Raw genomic sequence first — 25,366 nt, 5'->3', positions numbered from 1 at the left:
CACAACACACTCCTGATTTCTTTAAACTATGGGTCGTCAGACACTTTCGCGGGGCGGCCGTTCTGACGACAGTTTGCCTGTATGTACAGTCTGTCGGCAGGCTGATAAGGCTGGTTTTGACCGGCCATCAAAACCAGCCATATCAGCCTACTGACAGACTGTACATACAGGCAAACTGTCGTCAGAACGCCCCCCCCCCCCCCCCCGCCACACACACACACTGCGGGCGGGACTGTCAATTTGTATTTTGAACAAATCAGGAGTGTGTTACGCACCTTTAAAGGGGCTATCTTGGGTTTTTTTTAAAATAAAAACGAACTCTTACTTGGGGCTTTTACCAGCCCCCCGAATTTGTAATGTCCTACGCCTTCCTCCGACTATCCCCGGTTCTCCGCCTCTGGTCCCTGTAATATATTTGTGTAACAAGACGAATAATGCTCGCTCCCGTGCGCGTCATTGGGAGCTTACTGCGCAGTACGAAGTTTTCTTGTACTGCGCCTGCACAGTAAGCTCCCAATGACGCGCACGGGAGCGAGCACCGCGCAGCAGGTCTCAGATACCGATCAGACCGAGACCGGCAGCGGCAAACGGTGGATCTTTGGAGGACGGCGCGGGACATTACAGCTTCAGGGGGCCGGTAGAAGCCCCAGGTAAGTGTCCATTTTTATTTTTTATAAAAAAAATACCCAAAGAACTCCTGTAAAGCAAACCTGAAGCGGAAAAAAACGCTTTGATATAATGAATTGTATTGTATGGATATGGAAATAAATTGTATGGATAATGAATAGAACATTAGTAGCAAAGAAAAGAATCTCATATTTTAATAGCTTTTGTTCATAACATTGCATCGTTCCGTCACAGTTGCAGTTTAGAAACCACACTCTGGGCCATATCCTATTCAAGGTGATAAGTAGCTTGCAGATGCGAGCTACTTATCACCTTGCCATCGCGCGAGGATTACCGGCAAATCCTATTGCCCATATCCTTCGCGCGATGGCCGATCGTTAGGGAGCATTATTTAGGCGAAAGCCTGAGCGATTCTCCCTTTTACCGAGCGATGGGGAGTGAGGTTTACGCTGTGGTGCTGTCCATCAGCACCACGGCCTCACTCCCCAAACATGTGCACTCGCCCGCCGAACATCGCCGCCATCTTCCGCCGCTGCATCTGGGGGTCTCTTTTAATAAGAAGACCCCCAAAGCACCCCGTCGGGTCGCCGCACAGTTTAGAAGACCCCGCGCAGCTCTGCAAAGGTTCCCCGTCATACGTACCGCCGCCGATCACCCGCCGCCTTTCGCCGCAAAATCCGTCGTGTAATTACAGTATATCTAACACTGTAATTACTGTTCGCATAAAAGGAGCCCGGGCAAAGCATCTTTGAATCTGCAGCCGGGCTCCCCATTGGTCCGCTGTCTGAACCAATAAAATGGCTCAGACAGCGGACCAATGGGGAAATCGGCTGCAGATTCAAAGATGCTTTGCCTGGGCATCTTCTATGCGCACAGTAATTACAGTGTTAGATACACTGTAATTACACGACGGATTTTGCGGCGAGAGGCGGCAGGTGAACGGCGGCGGTACGTATGACGGAGAACCTTTGCAGAGCTGCGCGGGGGCTTCTAAACTGTGCGGCGACCCGACGGGGAGCTCTGGGGGTCTCCTTATTAAAGAAGACCCCCAGATGCTGCGGCGACGACGTGCGTTAGCTAGTTTAGACCTGCTTATTGCAGGTCTAAGCTAACGCTCATGTCTGTCTCCGGAGACATGATAAGGATAATTGGATTCCGTGGTAAGAACTCGCTGGGCGATTATATCGCCCAAGCGAGTTCTTTTCCGCCTGGGGGGGTCTAAAGTTTAATTAGATTAGGCGATGCCCCCATCGCCTAAGTTAAGAACTCGCCAGTGCTTAGCGCTGGCGAGTATAGCAATAGAATATGGCCCTCTGTCTTTTAAGCTATAAAAGAAAATCAGAAATAATGAACTTTCCTTCAGTAAAACCTTATCTCAAGCTGTCTCTCACTGTTTCCCTGCTGTTTAAGTGCTTCAGAAAACAGGACTGTATTCGACCCAGTGCGTCAAATAGCTCAGGGAAGCTCCTTTGCATAGATAACAATTTTTAAAGATTTTAAACAATTTTTAAAGAACAAGCGTTAAAGATTTTTAATGCTTCCTGTACAAGAAAACAATATGAGACTCATTTCTTTGCTACTAATGTTCTATTTCTTAGCTGTACTACAAATACAATTCATTATCTCAAAAGTTTTATTTTCGCTTCAGGTTTTGCTTTAAGCTTCCACTTCTTGATCAACAGCAAGAACGGTAGACTGTTTCTGCTCAAACAAAGTTTGCCACAAGTTCCAAGTGGAAAAGAGTGTGGGGGAAGAGGAAGGGCGAGCAAATAATCAAATGGCGTGTTCCATGTAATGAACCTCACAGGGCACCATCCCCTATGACTATACAATGGATCACTGGCTCAATGCCATCAGGATCAATAAGACATGACAATTTAAATAGAAAAGGGAAAAAGAGAAAGATAGTTGACTTGTGTATACGCCTGTTTTCATTTAAAAAATAAATTAGGTGCTTCCGGCTCTCTGTGCAGAGTTGCTGCTCTAAGTGTAGGTCTGTGTGACCTTTCCACAGATAAATACATGGGCTGCATAGCAACCAGATTCCCCGTTGATTCCGCTATGATGCACCATTTCCTTATGAGGGTCCATCTATAATAATCTTTGAACTAGCCTCAGAGGAGGAACAAGAAGGTCCACACTGATGACCCTGGTTGCCATAGTGATGGTTGCTCAATAACCATTTCTGTAGCCCATTTTTATTTACTCAAGGTTGGTCTATATATAAATATATAGTGCAAGCCTTACTGGTCTAACAAACAAACCTGTGGTGAGTGTAAAGTTATTAATGTTTGACTGCAGTGAACAACAGGGACTCTTCTCTCTAGAGATTATCCTTCAACATATCCTTGCCCTTACAGACGGCAATGAGGTCTGGAGAGGCCACAATGGAATAATGGCTGTAGGAGTCTCACTTCTGGAAGAAGGATTCTGGGAAATATTGCACACTGCACATTTCCTCTATGGAACACAACAAAACAGCCACTTTCTTCACCAAAACACATAAGGGCTCCATTCACTAAATTTCAGGGGTGATCTTATCATTTCCAGAGGTATTTGTTCATTGCATATGATTTATCACAGAGGTGAATTCATTCACTAAGCTGTTTGTTCTCATTTTACTACCTTCAGTGCTAAAATAAGGACCATTCTTAAAATACAGACAAAATTCATGATTTACCGACGAAATTCAATAAGAAATTCTGTTATGTGGTAATAAAGTCTAAAGGTGGCCACACACCGTACAATTTTTAAATATCTTCCCAAAGCAAGAATTGCAATCCATTTTTCTGACGGATTGTAACATTTCACAAATCTCACCAATGTACCACACACGTGTTCAATTTTTCCCCAAATATGAAAAAAAATGAAAACTCAGAGAAAGTTGCTTGGATAAGTATATTAATAAATTGACAATCTACCACACACACCATTCAATTTTCATACAAATAGATCAGAAAAATCCAGCACTCCCGATCGACTTTTATCGAATAAAAACGAGAAATCCGATCTCTTGCCCGAATAAAAAAAAAAAAGCTTTCATCTTTTTTGAGAAATCTGATCGTTTTAATCATGTGTGGCCACTTTAAAGGAAATCAGAGCTGAAAATAAATTGATGAGGAAAATAATTGTATCTATCTTCCTTCTCCTAAAAATGACTTAAATATCCCACAGACAGGTTTATTTTATATTTAAATCTAGTTTTGAAGTTTTTACTGTTTCATTGTCTCTGCCCAATGACACTTTCATTGAAGTATGTCAAAGCTCAAATCTGTGAATTATTGACCCTTTATCTCTTTCCAGCTCTCAGAAGCCATTTACTGACAGGAAAGTGTTTTATGGCTGTAATTACTTATCAGTGAGGGTTATGCTATAGTCTGACCCAGTCCTGACCTGGGCAGAAACTGTCACTTGCATGCCTGATGTTTCACTTTTTCAGGCAGAGAAAAAAAAAGCACCACAGCCTAGTTATCTGTGTGTTTGGCACTGTACAAACACATCTATCTCATCATGTCACCTCGGTTGTCCTTTGAGCCTGTTCTTATTTCTCACCATTAGGGATGCTCATTCGGATTTTGTGAAATTAAAATTTCCGAATTTCTGATCGGAAATCTGAATTTCCGATCGGAACTCGGAAAATGGAACTCGGAAATCGGATTTCTGCAGAAATACTGCATTACTGCAATTCACTAATTTTAGCCCAATCACAGAACTCGAAATCAATGGACCAATCAGAGAAATCATCAAAGCACCATCCAGTATTCGAGTTTCTTTATTTATAGCTCTTAGTAAGAAGACATTAGTAAAAAACAGGTCTGCATGATGATGACGCACAGGTGTTCCGACCCTTCATTCTCAAATCATTGCAGAGTCTAACAGTCCATTACACATCACACATAGGTCTCAAGAGGACCTGATAGAAGACTTACAATTTACATATTCATGAGTGAGATCTACCAATCACAAACGATAATGTGAATATAATAGCAAATTTAGATAAATTCTCACAGCAACACACTAATCACAGTTAAAATCCATTGTAGTTTTCAATTCTGACATGAATTCACACTTTAAGCGTCCATGTCTCACATAATGTTTCTCTGGCTCAAGGGAGGAAAATACCATATTGTGGGATACACAACCAATCACCTGCAGGCCTACAGCGTCCGCTTGAAAGCTACGCGGATACGCAACATACTGCGCATGAAAATCTTCCCACAGCGCCCGCCTAAAGACTTCTACGCATCACATCCGTACATACGTACGTATAGGTCATGACCAATCAGAATCATGCCTACAACGTCCGCATAAAGTCTTGTCGCGTCACACCCGTACACAAGTACGCGTCCAATTACCGAAGCGCCGTTGTAGATGCGTCAAGACTTTGAAAGATTATAGTGATGTTGAGCCAATTACTAAATGACAATTACCCAGATCCCTGCAAGCGACAGTCCTTGTATGTGTGTGTGAATCTGAAGGGCCTGAGCACACCACTGCACTGCTGACCGAATTTCAGCAACAGAACTCCGCATGCGATAATGCAGTGACATCAGCACCGTATGATAAGACAAGACAAAAAACACTTTTCTCCTAGCGGACTCAAAGCGCCAGAGCTGCAGCCACTAGGGCGCGCTCTATAGGCAGTAGCAGTGTTAGGGAGACTTGTTTAATAGGTGCTGGCTTACTGAACAGGCAGAGCTGAGATTTGAACCCAGGTCTCCTGTGTCAGAGGCAGAGCCCTTAACCATTACACCATCCAGCCACTGATAGGCATGCTAATGCTCTGGAGATGGATGCAGCTTGAAAATTTACCAATCAAATTCCTCTTTGTTAGGATTTGATTGATCCATTTGCAAGCAGCATAAATTTGCACAATCTGTATCATCCTGCATTAACTTGTAACTTATAATTACCGTATGTACTTGATATATAGTTGAATATAAGTCGATCTTAAATGTAAGTCGACCCCCAAATTCAACCCTCTTAAAGGGGAACTACAGCCTAAATAAACATACTGTTATCAAGTTACATTAGTTGTGTTAATTAGAATAGATAGATAATATAATCTCTTACCCACCCTGTTTTAAAAGAACAGGCAAATGTTTGTGATTCATGGGGGCTGCCATCTTTGTCATGATGGCAGCCATCTTTTTGGTTGAAAGTAGGTGACAGGGAGCAGGAGACACAGTTCCAACTGTCCTGTGTCCTGATCACCCCTCCCAGCTGCACACGCTAGGCTTCAAATGTCAATTAATTCATTTAGTCCGGAGGTTCACTTTAATCTAGAAAACTTTAGTACCTCAAGTATAAGTCTACCCCACAAAGGTAATGGCTGCACTTGGGGACCAGGAGGTGTAACAGCTGCACTGCATAAAGTATTGTAGCCATTAACCCCTCCTGGCAGACAAGTGCAGCCATTAACCCTGTTGGTCCCCAGATGCAGTATTTATCAGTCTGCTCTGCTTTGCTGCTAAGCATTAATCACTTCATTCTCCAAGTTCTGCACATCATCAGCTTGGTCATCCTTGTAGATGGCTACACATGTGCAGCCCAGATAATTGCCAATCACCGCTATACCGTTGCTAAAGCCAAAGTAACAAATAGACACAGGTGAAACTGTCACCTTACGGCAACATCCCCAGGCTCCAGCTCTGTGTCAAGCCACGATCAGTCTGCACAAAGCCACCATAATAGTTAGCTGCAGTGGAAAACAGCACCAGGTACTCCTCTCTGCTCTTCACTTGCTGATCTGTGTTTATCATCATACCCCCCAGTGCCTCGTGCACTAGCGGAAGCCATGGACCGATTATTGCAGCGCAGGGTCCTCTCATCTGTTCTTCAAGTTGTCTATCAGCGTCTCTCCGGCTTCCGATGTCACGTGACACCGAGGGTTATTCTGGTAGATGCAGACCAGCAAGTGAAGAACAGAGCGGAGGACACAGCGCTGCACTTGTAGGTCTGTGTCTTCTGCTACGGCACCCTGGGAGAGAGAGAGAGGCAGCCCACCCAACCCCAAACCTGGCTATGAGACGGGAAATTTGGGATTGACTCGTATACAAGTCGAGGCTTTGCTGTTTTTTTGAATAACACAGTCAAATGCCTTATTTACTATTTACTCTCCCAGAATTCCAAACCATTCTGAATATACTCGTCCCCCCACTGGGAAGAGTTATGCTGGGAATACACCATGAGTTTTTTCAACAGATAGATGGCTCAATAGATAATTTCTGACAGATCCGATCTGATTTCGATCGTTTTCCTGATCGATCTTCTCATAAAAGTGAATGGACGTTGATCAGAAAAAAACGATTTGAAAATCGATCAGAAAAATGATCGGAAAAGCAATTGGAAAGTAAATCTGCCAAAAAAAAGTGTATTCCCAGAAATAAGTTCCCATTTGTGCCTGTGCAGACATCCGGCCATGTTCTAGTCTCACAAATGATGGCGGTCTAACCGTAACCTTGTGGTCCCGGCCGCTTCTGAAGATAGGCCGCCTTTCATGATACACAAGCAACACGCAGAGATATAACCGCACTCCGTTCTTCCTGAATTATTTAGCATAGCTTTCTCCTCTCTCTTTGTCTGAGTGACAAATTACTCACAACACAAAGAAAGAAACGCACAGCATTAAAACAAATGATTTTCGTTAGCATGTGCCAGAGTAATAAATAGGCCAATTAAATGCTACTTTACAAAGATTAAGCTGAAATCTTATTATATAAAGCTTATTATCTGCCAGTGAAAAGTATACAGCCTGTAAATCTCAGGTATTCCGAAGACAGGAATAAGAAGCTGTTCTTGTTGGAGAAATATACGAGATAAGGGCCGTATAAAACACGTTGTAAGGTCCAAACATGAGGTCAAAAAGCCCACAGATATCCCCAAATGCTGTGGTGTCCTGTGTATTTACCAGCACAGCGTATAACACCTTATTGAAGTTTATTTAAAGGATCACTGTCGCGAAAATCTTACAATTTAAAATACATGTAAACACATACAAATAAGAAGCATATTTATTCCAGAGTAAAATGAGCCAGACATTTTTTTTCTACGATTTTGCTGTCACTTACAGTACATAGTAGAAATCTGACATTACTGATAGGTTTTGGCCTAGTCCACAGGGTATTCTCAGCATGCCTTTATTCTTTATAAAGATACGCCTTGAAAAAGATTTATAAAAAGATGCTGGCCAGCCTCTGTGCTCAGTGCACATTTTTTGAGGGCAGCTGGACTGAGCAACTGCCACCCACTACGTGCTTTCAAAAATAAGGAAAGCCCAGAGAATCCCCATAAGGAGATGGGGATGGGCTAGTCCAAAACCTCTTGGTTCTGTCAGATTTCTACTACAGTACTTCCTGTAAGTGACAACAACATAGGAGAGAAGTCATTTATGGCTCATTTTACTCTGGAAGAAACGTACTTCTTATCTGTATTTTTACATATATTTTAAATTTTAAGATTTTCGCGACAGTGGTCCTTTAAGTTTTGTTTTATTTAAGTTTATTAAAGTGGGAGTATACTCCGATAAGTTACATTTTGGTAACTACTCTTAGTCACATAAAAGAAAGTTTGCGCAAATGTGGGAGGGACGAGTACTTAATAGGTTGCATGCAAGCTGTTAATGGAAACCAACATCCTCCTCTAGTGGAAGACAGGTCATGTGTATGCTCGGTGTGTATTCGACCCCACAAGTGGGGCTTGCACTCTTTTGCAGGTAGGCACTAGTCTGTTTTTAAGTAGCGCTGCTCATTTCCTTGCTATGTACTAATGTAATTCGTTTTTGGTCAGCTGCTCCCACTTAATAGCCATGCTTTTGGTGTATATGCAGAGCTTCTGTTTGGGTTCAAGGTGCGTTTGTAGTTTCTGGGGGGGCTCAGCGCATCTCTGATGGAGGCCATTCGGAGGCGGCCTCGTGTTGCGCTGATCCACCTTTTGCGCAATTTTCAATTTTCGATTTTATTTGATTAGCCGCACCCAGGCTATGCATATACATAGGTTAGGATTTAGTTAGTGTTAGGCCCCTCCCATGGAGGATTGACTTCTTCGCAGTGGGAGGGACGAGTACTTAATAGGTTGCATGCAAGCTGTTAATGGAAACCAACATCCTCCTCTAGTGGTAGACGGGTCATGTGTATGCTCGGTGTGTATTTGACCCCACAAGTGGGGCTTGCACTCTTTTGCAGGTAGGCACTAGTCTGTTTTTAAGTAGCGCTGCTCATTTCCTTGCTATGTAATAAAAGAAAATTTGGAAATATTCCCAAGCACTCCATGTCTGTACAACCGTTTTTTTTTTCACTACCTGCTGGACTGTCTTTGATACGGGCCATACTAACAGAGTAGCCTTTAGTTCATATGCTATTACCAAACAAGGAAATTGTACGACCGAGGAAGACTTATCCTTGTGTGTATGTAGGTGAACGCTGGTTTGGTGCAGCGGCGTGTCGCTGTGTGTGTGTGGGATGGTCATCTTGCATTTTTAATTAAATGTTATAATTTGTCAATTTTTGTATTACTGTATAAAATTATGATAGTTTACATTTAGTTATCTTGTTATGCTGTTTTGACTCGTTCTCTTCCACTTAGCTACCGTACCCTATGGTTTCCCTACACTTTAAAATACCGTATTTTTCGGACTATAAGACGCTCTTGACCATAAGGCGTGCCTAGGTTTAGAGGAACAAAACCAGGGGAAAGATAAATATACTAAACCTGGTGGACCTTTTCTGTCTCCCTGTGTCCTCCTCTGTCCCCCTTGTGTCCTCCTCTGTCCTCCATGTGTCTGCCTCTGTCCTATTTGTGTCCTCCTCTATGCCCCTTTGTGTCCCCCTTGTGTCCTCCTCTATGCCCCTTTGTGTCCCCCGTTTGCCCCCCTGTGTCCTCCTCTGCATGGGCACAGTACAGGGAGTCCCTGACATTGCAGCGGGTTGAAGGTTCGTATTGGCAGGCGTTCACAAGTCAGGAACTCCCTGCATTTGGACTATAAGACGCAGTGACTTTCCCCCTGACTTTATAGTTCAAAAAATACAGTAAACATCTCACAACTACTTTAATTAGGTTAATTGGTATCAGGTAAATAACATAACTGGCTGTGTCTCTCAGAAGTAATGGTGGCATGCTTTCCTCAATGTAAATTAGCAAAGAATTGATAATTTCATAAGCTACATATACTCATAACCACAAGTTATGTGGGATTTTTTTTAATGGGTTGTAAAAGGAGTGAATTTAGCACTGCCTGTAGGACACATACACCAACACTGGGAGAACATAAAAATCCATGCAGATCCTGTCCAGGCCGACAGTCAATTCTAGGAGAGTGCTAATCACAGGGCTTCCTGTTTTACAGAAGAACTGTAGTGAAAATGTACCACAAGTGGTGACATATTTAGTCTTGTTAGGTGCAGCTCTGCAGAATGTTTCTTTTAGAGAATTTCTAAAGCCAGTGAAAATAATGCCTGGTTACCCAGAATGCTCTGGGAGGGTGGGGTTACAACATACCAATATACAGCAATATATGTGATTCTAATGCTAAAACTAGGAAAATGACTGCACAAGTGAGTATCCTGAGTAATTTACTACATTCTATAATGTGTCACTACAGTGTCTCTTTATTTAGGCTAGTATAGCTATTCTCATGACACAAACCTGTAGACCACGGACACAGTTCATGGTTGTTGAGAACAGTTATGCTCGTTACCCATAGTATGCAATTTATATTTGTAGTACAACACTATAAAAATGACAGCTGGAAGCAGAACTAATGCTTCTGGGGAGTTAACATTCATTCTCACATATACTGAAGACCGCAGGAGCAGGGCAGGAATTTCCTGTACTTGTCAAATATTTAAAACATGCTTTATAAAACCTACCCAGGAGTATTGCTGCCGGGACTAAGCTGGGATTTAACCCTAGAAGCACAATCTATAGCCCAACACGATACGATTCTTTGTGCGATTCGATTACGATTCTATTTATGATACGATTAAATCCGACTTGTCCGATTGGGATTCAATTCGATTTGCCATTGCAAAACAATCGAATTGCACAAAGAACTGTATCGGGCAGCACGGTGGCGTAGTGGGCAGCACGGTGGTGTACTGGTTAGCGCTCTCGCCTTGCAGCGCTGGGTCCCCAGTTTAAATCCCAGCCAGGTGAACATCTGCAAGGAGTTTGTATGTTCTCCCCGTGTCTGCGTTGGTTTCCTCCGGGCACTCCTGTTTCCTCCCACATCCCCAAAACATACAGATAAGTTAATTAGCTTTCCCCTAAAATTGGCCCTAGACTACACTACACAACACTTACAGAGACGTAGGACTATTGTAGGGATTAGATTGTGAGGTCCTCTGAGGGACAGTTAGTGACACAACAATATACTCTGTACAGCGCTGCGTAAGATGTTGGCGCTATACATAAATACTAAATAATAATAATCGTGTGGATGGGGCTTAAGTAAATAATATCTGCATGGCTGGCTGTCAAGAAATGGTAGTTGACGTCTTATCTTCAGGTAGCTGTCCTAAAAGGCTCGTACACACGCCTGACTAATGTCGGCTGATAACGGCCGCCTCAGCTGATAATCAGGCGTGTGTATACAGGCTTGTGACCCCCGACCCCTAACCAGCAAGAGATCTGCCCGGCGGATCAAATCACCCCCTGTGTTGGCCGATCCCATCAGGGCTGTGGAGTCGAGGAGTCAGAGCAATTTTGGGTACCTGGAGTCGGGGGTTTCATAAACGGAGTTGGATGAGTCCACAGCCCTGTATCCCATGGATCCCTGATCCCGTTGCTCCGTCATCCCTCCGCCTCCCTGCATAGCATGCAGTGCATTGTTAGATACAGCCCAGCAATGGCCTTGATTCATAAAGCATTACCGCATGCGTTATCGCCCAAGCGGTAAATTACTGCATGGTATGTTGTGGATAGTGGATTCATAAAATGTAACGCAGTAGTGCAGTAATGAAAACGTTTGTGTCGGTTAACAGAATAAAGTGTATTCATGTAAAAAAAAAAAAAAAAAAAAAGGGGCGTAAGGAAGCGATAAATAACATGCTGTTATCGCCAACAAAGACCTGGCGAGTTTGCTCTACACAGTAGCCTTTTAGGTGACAAATGGAGCCCTTTCAACTTAAAGGGATACTGTAGGGGCGTCGGGGGGAAAATGAGCTGAACTTACCCGGACCTTCTAATGGTCCCCCGCAGACATCCTGTGTTGACGCAGTCACTCCCCGATGCTCCGGCCCCGCCTCCGGTTCACTTCTGGAATTTCTGACTTTAAAGTCAGAAAACCACTCCGCCTGCGTTGCCGTGTCCTCGATCCCGCTGATGGCATCCATCAAAAGTGTGTACGCACCTTAAAGGGAACCAGAGGCCCCAGAAAGAAGATTTTATACATACCTGGGGCTTCCTCCAGCCCCATACGCACGGATCGCTCCCACGCCGCCCTCCTCCGCTTCCTGTATCCGGCGGTACCGGGTCCCGTAGTTTCAGCCAGTCGGCGGCAGCACGCGGACAATTGTCCGCATCACAGGGGCTCCCGGCATACCTGTACGCGTGCAGCTGCATACTGCGCAGCCGCACGCGTAAGGGTATGGAGGGAGCCCCTGTTTATGCGGACATTTGGCCGCGTCCGCCGGAAGTGATGGGACCCGGTACCGGCGATCCAGGAAGCAGAGGATAGCGGCGTGGGAGCGATGCAGGCTTATGGGGCTGGAAGAAGTCCCAGGTATGTATAAAATCTTTTTTTCTTTTTAGGATTCCGGCGTCTCTGGTTCCCTTTAAAGAGAGCCGGAAGGGGGCTCATGAAATTAAAATATAAACTAGGCTACCTGATCTGGAAGGCTGGGCAGATCAGGTAGCATCCAAAACCACCGCTCCTGTGGGCCGCAATAGTTTCGCTGGGGTTGAGTAGAACCCTCTGGCGTATCGCTCGCTTGGGTTGGGCATCGGTTGCTGTTGCTGTACACAGGCCTGATTGTTGGCTGAGACTGTCGTTATCAACCAACTCAGGCAACTTAAGTCAGGCATGTGTATATTTTCTGGAAGATTTATTGTCAGATCTATTATTCCCAACAAGTCCGATCTGATTTCCGATTGATTTTACATTCACTTCCATGGAAAAGCGATCAGAAAAGCGATCCGAAATCAGATTAGATATGCTGGAAATAATCGACTATAAATCTGCCGGAAATTCTCATCGTGTGTACCTAGTATTAAACTTTCTGGACTCACATCTACACTGAGGCTGGCTAGCAGGCCCGCCATCAGGGGGGGACATCCGTGACTCCCGTCACGGGCCCGGGCCTGCAGGGGGGCCCCATCCCCGCCGCGGCCCTAGCGGGTGCCGCCGACCGCCGCTCAACCTCCCCTGGCCACTGCTCCCTCCCTCCATCCCTCTAGCCACCGCCTCCGCCGCCGCGTCAGACCCCGATCAGGCGGCGACAATAGTGCGGGCGCTAGGACCCAGCGCCCGCACTGATATGCGGAAGTGACGTCACTTCCGCATATAGAGCGGGTGCGTCCAGCGCCCGCTCTTACTGGTCGGGTCGCCGCTGATCTTGAGGTCTGATGCTGCTGGCAGCCTGGCAAGGTAGGGGAAGCAGCGGTGGCGGCTGGGGGGGGGGGCTCCCTGTCACTCACTCACTAGCTAAAGGGCCTCCCTGTCACTCACTCACTGCCTAATGGGGCTCCCTGTCACTCACTCACTAGCTAAAGGGCCTCCCTGTCACTCAGTCCCTAGCTAAAGGGCCTCCCTGTCACTCACTCACTGCCTAATGGGGCTCCCTGTCACTCACTCACTAGCTAAAGGGCCTCCCTGTCACTCACTCACTCACTAGCTAAAGGGGCTCCCTGTCACTCACTCACTGCCTAATGGGGCTCCCTGTCACTCACTCACTAGCTAAAGGGCCTCCCTGTCACTCACTCCCTAGCTAAAGGGCCTCCCTGTCACTCACTCACTGCCTAATGGGGCTCCCTGTCACTCACTCACTAGCTAAAGGGCCTCCCTGTCACTCACTCCCTAGCTAAAGGGCCTCCCTGTCACTCACTCACTGCCTAATGGGGCTCCCTGTCACTCACTCACTAGCTAAAGGGCCTCCCTGTCACTCACTCCCTAGCTAAAGGGCCTCCCTGTCACTCACTCACTGCCTAATGGGGCTCCCTGTCACTCACTCACTAGCTAAAGGGCCTCCCTGTCACTCACTCACTCACTAGCTAAAGGGGCTCCCTGTCACTCACTCACTGCCTAATGGGGCTCCCTGTCACTCACTCACTAGCTAAAGGGCCTCCCTGTCACTCACTCCCTAGCTAAAGGGCCTCCCTGTCACTCACTCACTGCCTAATGGGGCTCCCTGTCACTCACTCACTAGCTAAAGGGCCTCCCTGTCACTCACTCACTAGCTAAAGGGGCTCCCTGTCACTCACTCACTAGCTAAAGGGGCTCCCTGTCACTCACTCACTAGCTAAAGGGGCTCCCTGTCACTCACTCACTAGCTAAAGGGGCTCCCTGTCACTCACTCACTAGCTAAAGGGCCTCCCTGTCACTCCCTCACTAGCTAACGGGGCTCCCTGTCACTCACTCACTAGCTAAAAGGGCTCCCTGTCACTCACTCACTAGCTAAAGGGGCTCCCTGTCACTTACTCACTAGCTAAAGGGGCTCCCTGTCACTCACTCACTAGCTAAAGGGCCTCCCTGTCACTCACTCACTAGCTAAAGGGGCTCCCTGTCACTCACTCACTAGCTAAAGGGGCTCCCTGTCACTCACTCACTAGCTAAAAGGGCTCCCTGTCACTCACTCACTAGCTAAAGGGGCTCCCTGTCACTTACTCACTAGCTAAAGGGGCTCCATGTCACTCACTACCTAACCTGGGGGTCCCTGTCAGAATCCAGGTGAGAGGTGTCTACCATAATAAGGGGGCATTATGTGCCTCATGTCTGCTGAATTTGTCTTGTTGGGGGCCTAATGATTGAATTTTTACTTGTTGGGGGCCTCATGATTTGTTGGGAGCCTCATTGCCTCAAGATTGCTGAATTTGTCTTGTTGGGGGCCTCATGATTTGTTGGGGACCTCATGATTTGTTGGGGCCTCATGATTGCTGAATTTGTCTTGTTGGGGGTCTCACGATTGCTGAATTTATCTTGTTGGGGGCCTCATGATTGCTGAATTTGTCTTGTTGGGGGCCTTATGATTGCTGAATTTGTCTTGTTGGGGGTCACATGATTGCTAACTGCGAGACTATGGGAAAAGCTGAATCATTACCATATGAGACAATAGCATTAAACCTACTTTTTTAGTTTTTTTAAACAGAAAATAAAACTGGGAGGTTCTAAAAAAATGATGGAGCACTTCCTCCTTCCGGCTTGAAGGAGGAAGTGCTCGATATCGAGGCTTGCAACGCGTCCATTCGGAAACTTGCACCTCGTTGAAACGCTGGGCGGAGAGCGGCGGTCTGGGTAATTAACCCCGCCGCATCTAGCCGCTCAGCTGTGGCAATTAGAGCTAACTTGAATCACGAGTATCCACCGTGGTTATTCGTGATTAATTTGTGGACAGCAAGCCTCCAACTAGCTCTGCCAACATGTAATGGCTACGCACATTTCTCAGTTTGGGGGGGGGGGGGGGCCCGGACTGATGATTTGTGAGGGGCCCCAAAATTTCTGATGGCGGCCCTGCTGGCTAGACATACAAATACGTAAAAACAAACAATGCGGATGGCGGATAAAGGTCAAATGACTTTTGTGTTTGCTCATTTACATTGCCGGTAGTTTATCAATATCACGGTCGCCGTTTAATAGCACGACTTCTGCACTAATCTTCCTGCACACTGATGCAGAAGAGAGAAAATGATGTAGGAACACAATGACTGAGCAATTGTTATGTGGAGACAGCAAAACAATTTCCCCTGTCACCAGATCAGAGAGCTAACGGGCGGGAGAATCAGGCGCTACCATGACAGCGGCTGCGGCGTGTAACTGATATTAGACAATTTTTTGCTGAAATTTTAGCTAATATCAGTTTGTGAAGGTGGTAGTCCAGGTTAATGATAGATTTCAGGCCCATTGCAAGGGACCATTATCATGAAAAAGCAAAAAACAAACTTAAAATATATGTAAATCGATACATATAATATGTACATTTCTTTCAAGGAATAATGCACTAAAAATTACCTTTTCCCCTATGTTGCTTTTGGTTACAGAAAGTAGCAAAGATTAGATAGTCCATCCTTATGGGATATTTTCAGTATTTCCTTTATGCTTTACTCCTTCGCTACTGCTGTCCAATAAGAGCTTTTTAACCTTCCTGGCGGTAACCCCGAACTACGTAAGCTGTGCAGGAGGTTTTCTCAGGCCCTGCTGGGCCGATTTGCTTAATTTTTTTTTTGCTGAACGCAGCTAGCACTTTGCTAGCTGCGTCAGCACACCGATCGCCGCCGGCCCGCGCTCGATCGCCGCTATCCGTCGCGCCCCCCAGACCCCGTGCGCTGCCTGGCCAATCAGTGCCAGGCAGCGCTGAGGGGTGGATCGGGACTCCCAATGACGTCACGACGTCGCTGACGTCATCCCGCCCCGTCGCCATGGCGACGGGGGAAGCCCTCCAGGAAATCCCGTTCTTTGAACGGGATTTCCTGATCGAAGCGGGCGGGGGGATGCCGCTGAGCAGCGGCTATCATGTAGCGAGCCTTTGGCTCGCTACATGATTTTAAAAAAACAAAGAAAAACTGCTGCGCTACCTCCTGGCGGAAAACATTAGACCGCCAGGTGGGTTAATAAAGAAAATCCTGCAAATCCCCCATGAGGAGATGGACTAGTCCAAAACCTGTCAGATCTGTCAGGGCCGGTTCACACTCGGAATGCAAATTGCGAGAATCACAATGCAATCACCCTCAAAGCACGTTTGAGATTAATGCAAATCACAAACGCTGCAGTGAGAATGATCCCACCAAACTCCTCATCCATGCCCTCATAATTTCCCGCCTTGACTACTGCAATGCTCTGCTGTCTGGTCTCCCTATGACCCGAACAGCCCCACTGCAGTCCATCATGAATGCGGCAGCCAGAATTATCCACTCCTCCCATCGCTCCACCATGTCGGATCCCCTCCTTGAATCCCTCCACTGGCTTCCTATCCAGTCCAGAATCAGATTCAAGATACTGTGTCTGACCTACAAATCTGTCCACAAAACCTGTCCAACCTACATTTCCGATCTTACTCAGAGGTACACACCTAGCCGCTCACTCCGCTCTTCCAATGAACTTTGCCTAACCGCCCCCCGCATCACCCAGTCCCATGCACGCCTCCAGGACTTCTCAAGAGCTGCTCCAACACTGTGGAACTCCCTACCTCCACCCATTAGGGAAGCCCCCTCCTTCAACATCTTCAAGAAAGCCCTCAAAACTCACCTTTTCACTCTGGCCTTTTTCTTGTGAAGCATACATTAGCAAGAGCGCTTTGCTGACTGACAGCGATCAAAGGGTTAACCTCCTGTGTCTACAGATTAGCCGGGTCTGCCAAATTTCTGTGCTGACACAGCTGAAAGCTCAAATTGCATTTGTGATTAATTACAGATGAGAGGAGATTAGACAGGCTCTTCTCTCTAAAAACACACAGAGTGTATTTCTCGGTTTCCCTTGTGTCCTGTGCAAGACTTCAAGTCCACTTTAAAGTCATTTTAATTATGTATACAATACTGTAGCATTTAACAACAGTGATAAAAGACAGTATTGTATAGTTTATGCATGAAAACAACTTTGTATCTCAGAAACGTTGTAACTTCAGTCATTTGTAAGTCGGGGACTGTCTGTACAAGAATATATATTCAGCTCTATTTATTTCCAGCAATATCCCAGCTTACATTCCTCTCTCCTTGCCTCATGGCAGCCTTGCTGCAGCACAAAAGACATTTCTCTGTTCTTACATAAGATAGAGCTCCAGTGTCTAGCAAATGCCACGCTGTATTACTCCGCAACTGGCTACTTTTCTCTGCTTAAAGACTTGTAATCCCATTTATCCAGATCACAGAAAAATGCATCTGAAGAAAGCTTTATAACTTCATGGCAGAACTAATAGTGAGTAAAGACGGCAGCTTGCCAGAGAGCAATTCCACGGTAGCAACAAAGTTTACACTGAAATTTCTGACAGACACAACTCTCAGATTAGTGCAAAAAAATAATAATATTTTACTTACAGTATATTAATGCCGTGTGATAACAGTGGCAGGTCTGAGTAAGGCCACATTCACACTGTAGAAAAAAATGGCGTACATATTAGTATGCTGCCAGTGAGTTGGGCGCAGGGTGAGACAGATGACGACTCACCCTGCTGCCGCTCAAATTCCTGGCGGTGCTAAATAGTCATAGTCTGAGTCATAGCAACTCTCAGGGAGATACAAAGGTTTTGAACAGAGGCGCCAAACAAGAGTAAAAATGTCTAAAAACAATTTAAAAGGGGGAAGTTGGTGGACTTACCTCCCTCAAGGATAAACAGACAAGGATTCGTTATTTTATTACAAAAATAACATTTGTAGCTCCAATATGCAACGCATTTCACGGGCAAGGTCCCGCTTCATCAGGCAATCAATGGAGAAAAGTACTAGTTGTAGTCTGTATCGCAGCCGAGCGCCTCAGATACAGACTACAACTAGTTCTTTTCTCCATTGATTGCCTGATGAAGCGGGACCTTGCCCGTGAAATGCGTTGCATATTGGAGCTACAAATAAATGTTATTTTTGTAATAAAATAACGAATCCTTGTCTGTTTATCCTTGAGGGAGGTAAGTCCACCAACTTCCCCCTTTTAAACTGTTTCTAAACATTTTTATTCTACATTGGCTCCTCTGTTCAAAACCTTTGCATTTAGTCTAGAGTGGGGTCAGGTCATAATTCTCCCCACCTGCTGTTTAAGTGGTTACCTAGCTGGTAACCCATATTTGTGAGTATATTCACTATCGTTTTATCCTCACTGTTGACATCCAATCTACTGGGGCCATGGGGGGTGCTGTCAGCATTTCTCTGCTCCCCCTCTCGGTCGCACTGCTCCCGGGCAATGAGAGAGCTTTGTGGGGGTGTCTTCACTGCTCCCCATTTCTTGGAGGCATGAGGAGGCCTACACCCGGTGCCCCTGTTGAGATGCAAAGCATTTTGGGTGGGCCAACTCCTGCAGGATACGGCAGTGAGATAGTTTTAGATCCTGTATATTTTAGCAAGCAGATGCAATTTGCCATTTTAATGAATAAACAGACACGAGGCAGCCAGTATATACAGTAAGTCAGGTGACACCTGGTCTGAGCACACACCCCTTTTTTCTTAGTTTTCAGACAATAATGATAATTTCAGTCTAGTTACGACAACACAGCATGATTGAGTTGTCTTTAATTCAAATGTTTGGCGGAGAGGCAGGAAGCCAGATGAGCCAATATATGGTCAAAGAAAAGCAAGCATTGTGCACGCTTGAAGGCAACCACCACGTCCAGAAGACACTGCATGCAATGCTCTGATATGACGCTAAACAATAGCCAAAAATGAATGACAGCCCAGGTGTATCATCAGCTATGTTCATAGAATTCCTAAGTGCTGCGCTCATTTATTTTTGAAGGGAAATAAAAATTCCTAACTGCAGAAGATGCCGGGAAAACGTGCAGGATCTGGATGTCCAAGTAAGTCAGTCCTTAAAGGCACAATAAGGGAAAGAGGCGCCCTGATTTGAATAAAAGCTTTTAAAACCAGTTTAAAAAACGAAAAAGAAAAATGAGGTATCTTACCTCAATGACGAAATCTCTGTAAACTTACAAAAGATTTTTATTTGAGCACAGGCAACACGTTTCGCGGGTCTGAGCCCGCTTCCTCGGGCCAATACAGTGCCAAATGACAGAAATCATGTAGCATAGGGAGCCTCTCTATGCTACATGATTTCTGTCATTTGGCACTGTATTGGCCTGAGGAAGCGGGCTCAGACCCGCGAAACGCGTTGCCTGTGCTCAAATAAAAATCTTTTGTAAGTTTACAGAGATTTCGTCATTGAGGTAAGATACCTCATTTTTCTTTTTCGTTTTTAAACTGGTTTTAAAAGCTTTTATTCAAATCAGGGCTCCTCTTTCCCTTATTGTGCATAGTTATACCCCCGTACATGTTTGTCCGAGGGGTGGTGACAGAACACCCGTTGTTTTACCACGGTTAATGTTTTGTGCATCCTTTTTCATCTAAGAGAGTGACCGCAACCAGGTCCGTCCAGGACCACCCCGAGTGGAGTCGGGTTTATGGTCTCCACTTGCTTCCTGTGGTCGGTTGCCCCTTGCAACCCTCCTTTGTGAGTAGCCCTTTCAATCAATTGATTTCTCCACACACCTATTATTGACATACTGCACTGTCGGGCTCCCTTTTTTGTCTCCTGTATCTTTTTTTTCCCATAGGGTGCCAAGACACCAACCACGATTACAGTCCTTAAAGGGCACCTGAAGTGGGAGGGATATGGAGGCTGCCATAGCAGTGGTTCAGCTGATGTCTTTGTCTGCAGTGGTATCTGAATCACACACCTGAAACAAGCAAGCTAATCTTTTCAGATTTGTGTCACATCTGATCTGCTGCATGCTTGTTCAGGATGTATAGCTAAGAGCACAGTACTGTATTCACAGTGCTCAGTTGCGTTGCAGAATGATTCTGAACGTCAACTCACTGCCCATAGAAGTCTATGGGTCGTTTTTACATCTCTGTGCTGTAATGGATTGCATTATTCCAACTCCATGCATGCAGGCTTTGAGTTAACGTCTATATCCAGCCTCCACTGCAGTTCACACACATTATACCACGTGCATTCTGCAATCACTGGGAATCCAGACTAAGACTCAGAGCGTCAGCAGGGCTGCCAGGCAACTGGTATCGTTTAAAAAGGAAATAAACATGGCAGTCTCCATATCCCTCTCACTTGTCAAATCATATTAGGACACAGAGGCATGTTCTGTATACAATGCCCAGCCTCTGTGTCCTTACAGTGTGCCTCCAGCCCCCTGGGCTCTGCTGTCCCCCATTAAAAAAAGCGGCAGGCTAGCGACACGCAGATTGTCGCTAGCCAGATATTTACCTCAGCCTGTCAGTCACAGCCGCTCCCCCGCCTCCTCTATATTGCGGATCCCCTCCTGCATCACTTCCCTCCCCGCCTCTGTAGGCCGATTGGAGGAAGCTTACACAGGGGGGAGGGAAGGGACATGGGCGGGGAGCCGCGCTATGCAGGAGGCGGAGGAGCAGCGGTGACTGACAGGCTGAGGTAAATAGCAGGCTAGCGACAATCTGGGTGTCACTAGCCTGGCGCTTTTTTTAATGGGGGACAGCAGGGGGGGTCGCTTCCGGTCATCGTATAAAGAACGTGCTTCTGTGTCCTAATATGATTTCACAAACCCACCTCGGGTTCTCTTTAAGGCCAGTTTTACACTTGGCCACTGCGTTGTAGTGCGATGCTCCGCCCCATTGCATCAGACCGCAATGCGGAGAACATCATTCATATGAACCTGTGGCAGAGTGCACCGACAGGGTCATATGCATAGCGCCGCACCCCCTACCCCCCCACGCCCTTCGCCAGCCCTCGCCCAGTGACATACACCCTGCTGGACAGGAAGTACGTCACTAGGATTCCCGGGTTACCTCATCGTATTGACATCATTCCCACACTGCAGCTGACCGCATTTTCAAAATCCTTGCGTTGTCCATTGATTTACACGGGTCAGCAACCAATCGGACACTTCCTGCGCAATGCGGTAGTGTGCTGGTGCCTTGCATTGCCACTGTGGTACCGTGCAGTAAAACAGGGTACCCCCCCCCCCCCCACCCCCAGAAGAAAAAAAAAGATATACAAGTAGAATAATAAAAGGAGCGAAAATTAAACAGATAATTATTCCATGTGACATTTAATACAATCTACATTAGTAACACTGCTAATATCAGCCAATGTAGATTAAATTCTCCACTATCTCTGAGAGAGAGTTTTTGTCTTGATGCACAGCTGACACTGAAGACTATGGGTGAACCTCACTGTGCGCACAGATAACTCGCCCTCTGTTTCCACACAGACGCCTCTAAATGCCACTCCAAACTCATTACACTGACCTGAACAGAGTCCTCTGAGATCAGAAAACACACTGAACAAACACACTGCTATAAGACAACAGAAAAGTAGCTGCCCGCTGTGCATAGAAGCGTATAAAATAACTCAGAACCTGTTAGGTGAATGCAGTTCCGGTCCAAGAATCACTATATTCCCCAGATATCCAGCACTGCTCCCGCCAGTGTGTCTCCTCTGCTCTCTCCCATGTGCTGCAGAGCAGCGATTTAACCAAACAGTGCATGCCCCTTGGCCTCTGTGAGCAAATACTGACACTGCTGGGGAATGGCTGCCTCTGAAGGGATTTTATTATGTGTGTATTTAACTGGGCAATGTGTACTTTATGCTCTCCTCCAAAAAGATTAAAAATAAAGTTTGGGGACACTGATAACGTTTTTCTCTTAGCTCACTTATGATTCATTGTTTGTCTGAAATCTTTATATGTATTTGACAAATAGCCAGCAGGGGGCAGCAGGTTGACCTCACTGATACAGGAGTCTAGGGCTGGATCCCGCTGTATCTCCTATGCCAGATAAGCCGACACCCCCTACACACCCCCAGCATGGCAGCCCACTAGCGCTGAGTTCCAGGCTCAGTCCCTGGTGCTGACGTTTATCTTTCTGCAATAAATCTCTCGCTTTTTTCCAATGTTTCCTCACAGCTGAAAACCATTCTAAACTTTGGAACTTTCCTGACATTCTAACAGACCTCACTTAAAAGGACCCATCCAGCGAAAAAAGTAAGCAATTAAAACCTGACAGAACTGACAGGTTTTGGACTAGTCCCAGAGGCGTAGCAATAAGGGTTGCAGAGGTTGCGACCGCATCAGGGCCCTTGGGACAGAGAGGCCCTGAAGAGCCCTCCCTCAACTACAGTATTAGCTCTCTATTGGTCCTGTGCTCATAATAATCATGTCTATAGAAACTTTGAATAGTGGTAATCATCAACAAACTGTTCCCCATCCCCTTCTTGCACCTCTGACACTGTAGTTGCCATTGGCAGGTTTTGGTGCGCCATATCAATTGTTATGTATAGAGTGCTTGGGGGGCCCCATTGTAAAACTTGCATTGGGGCCCACAGCTCCTTAGCTACTCCACTGACTAGTCCATCTCTTCATGGAGGATTCTTAGGGTTTTCTTTGTTTTCAAGAGCAATTTCTGAATGGTTACATAAGGTTTTGGGGCACTAACTATTTTTGGGAATATTTTTTATTTTTGAATGTTACAAGCCCCTTTAAGTCTTGATTGTTTGAAGCTCCGCCTGCTGCCTTCATTTGGAGCGTGTGAAAAATTAGCGAAGTGAGGTTTTCATAGTTACATGATTAAAAATAAAAAATGTATAAGTAAACAAATGTTCCCTTTTAAGTGTGCAGTACCGGGAAATAATTTGCGATCTGGATCCGAACATTTGAAGCCCACCGCGACAATCAGGACTATAATTGTTATCTGAAACCTCCAAGCTTCCTGTAAGTTTACTAATGACGCTGGGTCAGGAAACACGCCAGAGCTTTGGAATGCTTAGCGAGGTAAAAAGACTTTGAAATATAAACCGACGCGGAGGAGCACAAACTGCAGTAAATTTAGGCATTAAAGCATTGTTACAGCAAAATAAACACAAAAAAAAAATGTCTTCAAAAGTGATCTGTGTTTTGTGTAACGCTCTCGTTTCCGAATAAGATGGTCGACTTCCTTGAATTCACAGGTCAACGTGCTATCATACACATGGCTGGAAGTCAGAATGCTTATGTGGTGTACAGAGGGCATTTTTAGCATTATCATTATTGATGTATTTTTTGATTGAATGCTGCCGATATGTTTTGTGGAGCTGCAGAGATAAACAGCATAGCCCGGTGGCGTAGTGGTTAGCACTCTCGCCTTGCAGCGCTGGGTCCCCAGTTCGAATCCCAACCAGGGCACCATCTGCAAGGAGTTTGTAATGTTCTCCCCGTGTCTGTGTGGGTTTCCTCCGGGCACTCCGGTTTCCTCCAGCATCCCAAAAACATACAGATAAGTTAATTGGCTCACCCATAAATTGGCCCTAGACTACAGTACTTACACTACATAACTCATACATAGACATATGATAATAGCAGGGATTAGATTGTGAGCTCCTTTGAGGGACAGTTAGTGACAAGACAATATATATATATATATATATATATATATATATATATATTTATATATATATATATATATATATATACACACTGTACAGGGCTGCGTAAGATGTCGGCGCTATATAAATACTAAACAATACTGATGCAAATTACAGATTATGGACAGGCAGATAAACTGAGATGTACATAGCAGATTATTGAATTATGACAATGGCCTCCCCTGAAGTGTACGTTAAATAAGGTATTGAAAAAACAAAGAGCACGGGGTGAAGCTGAAATGTCAAAATATTGTTTATAGTAATGTTTTTTATAATTTCTTCATTTTTATCTCCATTAGACTAATGAATATCGTAAAATAACGGTGTTAAAAGAGCACAGGGTAAAGCTGAAGTAAGTGTAAACGATAAATACCGTTGTATACTGCGCACCAAATGAACGCGGAAAAATATTTACAGTGGTAATGACGGTAGTAAAACATTGGTAAATATTAACAATATTTTACTACAACTAAACCTAACCCTACTCTCACACAGAACCCTCCCCCTCCGATACCTAACCCTAAAACCTCTCTTCCTTATATATAACCCCCCCTTCCTGATACCTAACCCTAATTCCCCTCTTCCTTATATATAACCTCCCCTTCCTGATACCTAACCCTAATTCCCCTCTTCCTGATGTCTAACCCCAAAACCCCTTCCTGATGTCTAACCCCAAAACCACTTTCTGATGCCTAACCCTAAAACCCCCCTTCCTCTGCCGCAAATAACGTAAATTCAAAATACCATTCTACTAATATTATAAATGGGAAAGTTTGGTTTGGTTGTTTGTTACTCGATCACGCAAAAATGGCTGAACGGATTTGAATGAAATTTGGCACACACATAGTACATTACCTGGAATAATATATAGGATACTTTTTATCCTCATAACCAAAAAATGGGCGGAGACCAATACAAATTTCACTTGGAAAATATATACTGCAGCCATTCTTACACTGTTAATGGCAGGGTTCCCAAACTTTGCACAGTTGGTTACTGGGTGACTGGGAGCCTACAAAAGCCAATCAAAATTCTCCTATTGATTTTTAAGGGGAATATTTCATTGCTTCCATTCTTGCACTGTTATTAGCACAAGCCTCAAACCTGGGACAGTTGGTCATTGGCTGACTGGGGTTCAAATTCAGAAAAGGGGTGGAGCCGCAGCCAAACAGATTTGTTTCATTTCAATGCAAATTACTGATGCCAAAGACCGCAAAGCTCACAAACTAGGTCATTGAGTAATTGAGTAATTGTGTGTTAAGGTGCATACACACATCAGACTATAGTCTTTGGAAAATGAAAGATCACAGACCTATCTTACCACCCTTCATGTAGTATGAGAGCCATACCTACACAGTCTTTTCTATGGAGCTGAACTCCCCATCAAAAAAAATCTTTGCAAGATGCTGCACACAAACATGCTGTACAGACACAAAAGATCAGTATTTGCAAAAGATCTGTTCCTGCCTAAGATCTATTCCTACAAATTGCATTCATAGTCTATGA

The 25,366-nt window shown here is 45.2% G+C and overlaps 1 protein-coding gene across 7 annotated transcripts in view; it reads right to left on the bottom strand.

Moving 5' to 3' along the window:
- Positions 1 to 25,366, bottom strand: part of GHR (growth hormone receptor) — a 496,455-nt gene that overhangs the window by 189,810 nt on the left and 281,279 nt on the right. The window contains exon 1 of one of the 7 annotated variants that reach the window (XM_068251048.1): positions 21,822 to 21,902. The exons of 5 other annotated variants lie outside the window; for them this stretch is intronic. The gene's annotated coding sequence lies outside the window, so the exon portion shown is untranslated. Of the gene's footprint in view, positions 1 to 2,891; positions 2,961 to 21,821; positions 21,903 to 25,366 lie in introns of those variants that run through there. One more of the 7 variants, XM_068251058.1, reaches the window with a different exon arrangement.

Source organism: Hyperolius riggenbachi, chromosome 1, assembly GCF_040937935.1.
Source record: "Hyperolius riggenbachi isolate aHypRig1 chromosome 1, aHypRig1.pri, whole genome shotgun sequence".
NCBI classification, from domain to species: Eukaryota; Metazoa; Chordata; class Amphibia; order Anura; family Hyperoliidae; genus Hyperolius; species Hyperolius riggenbachi.
This window is presented reverse-complemented; position numbering and strand designations above follow the sequence as displayed.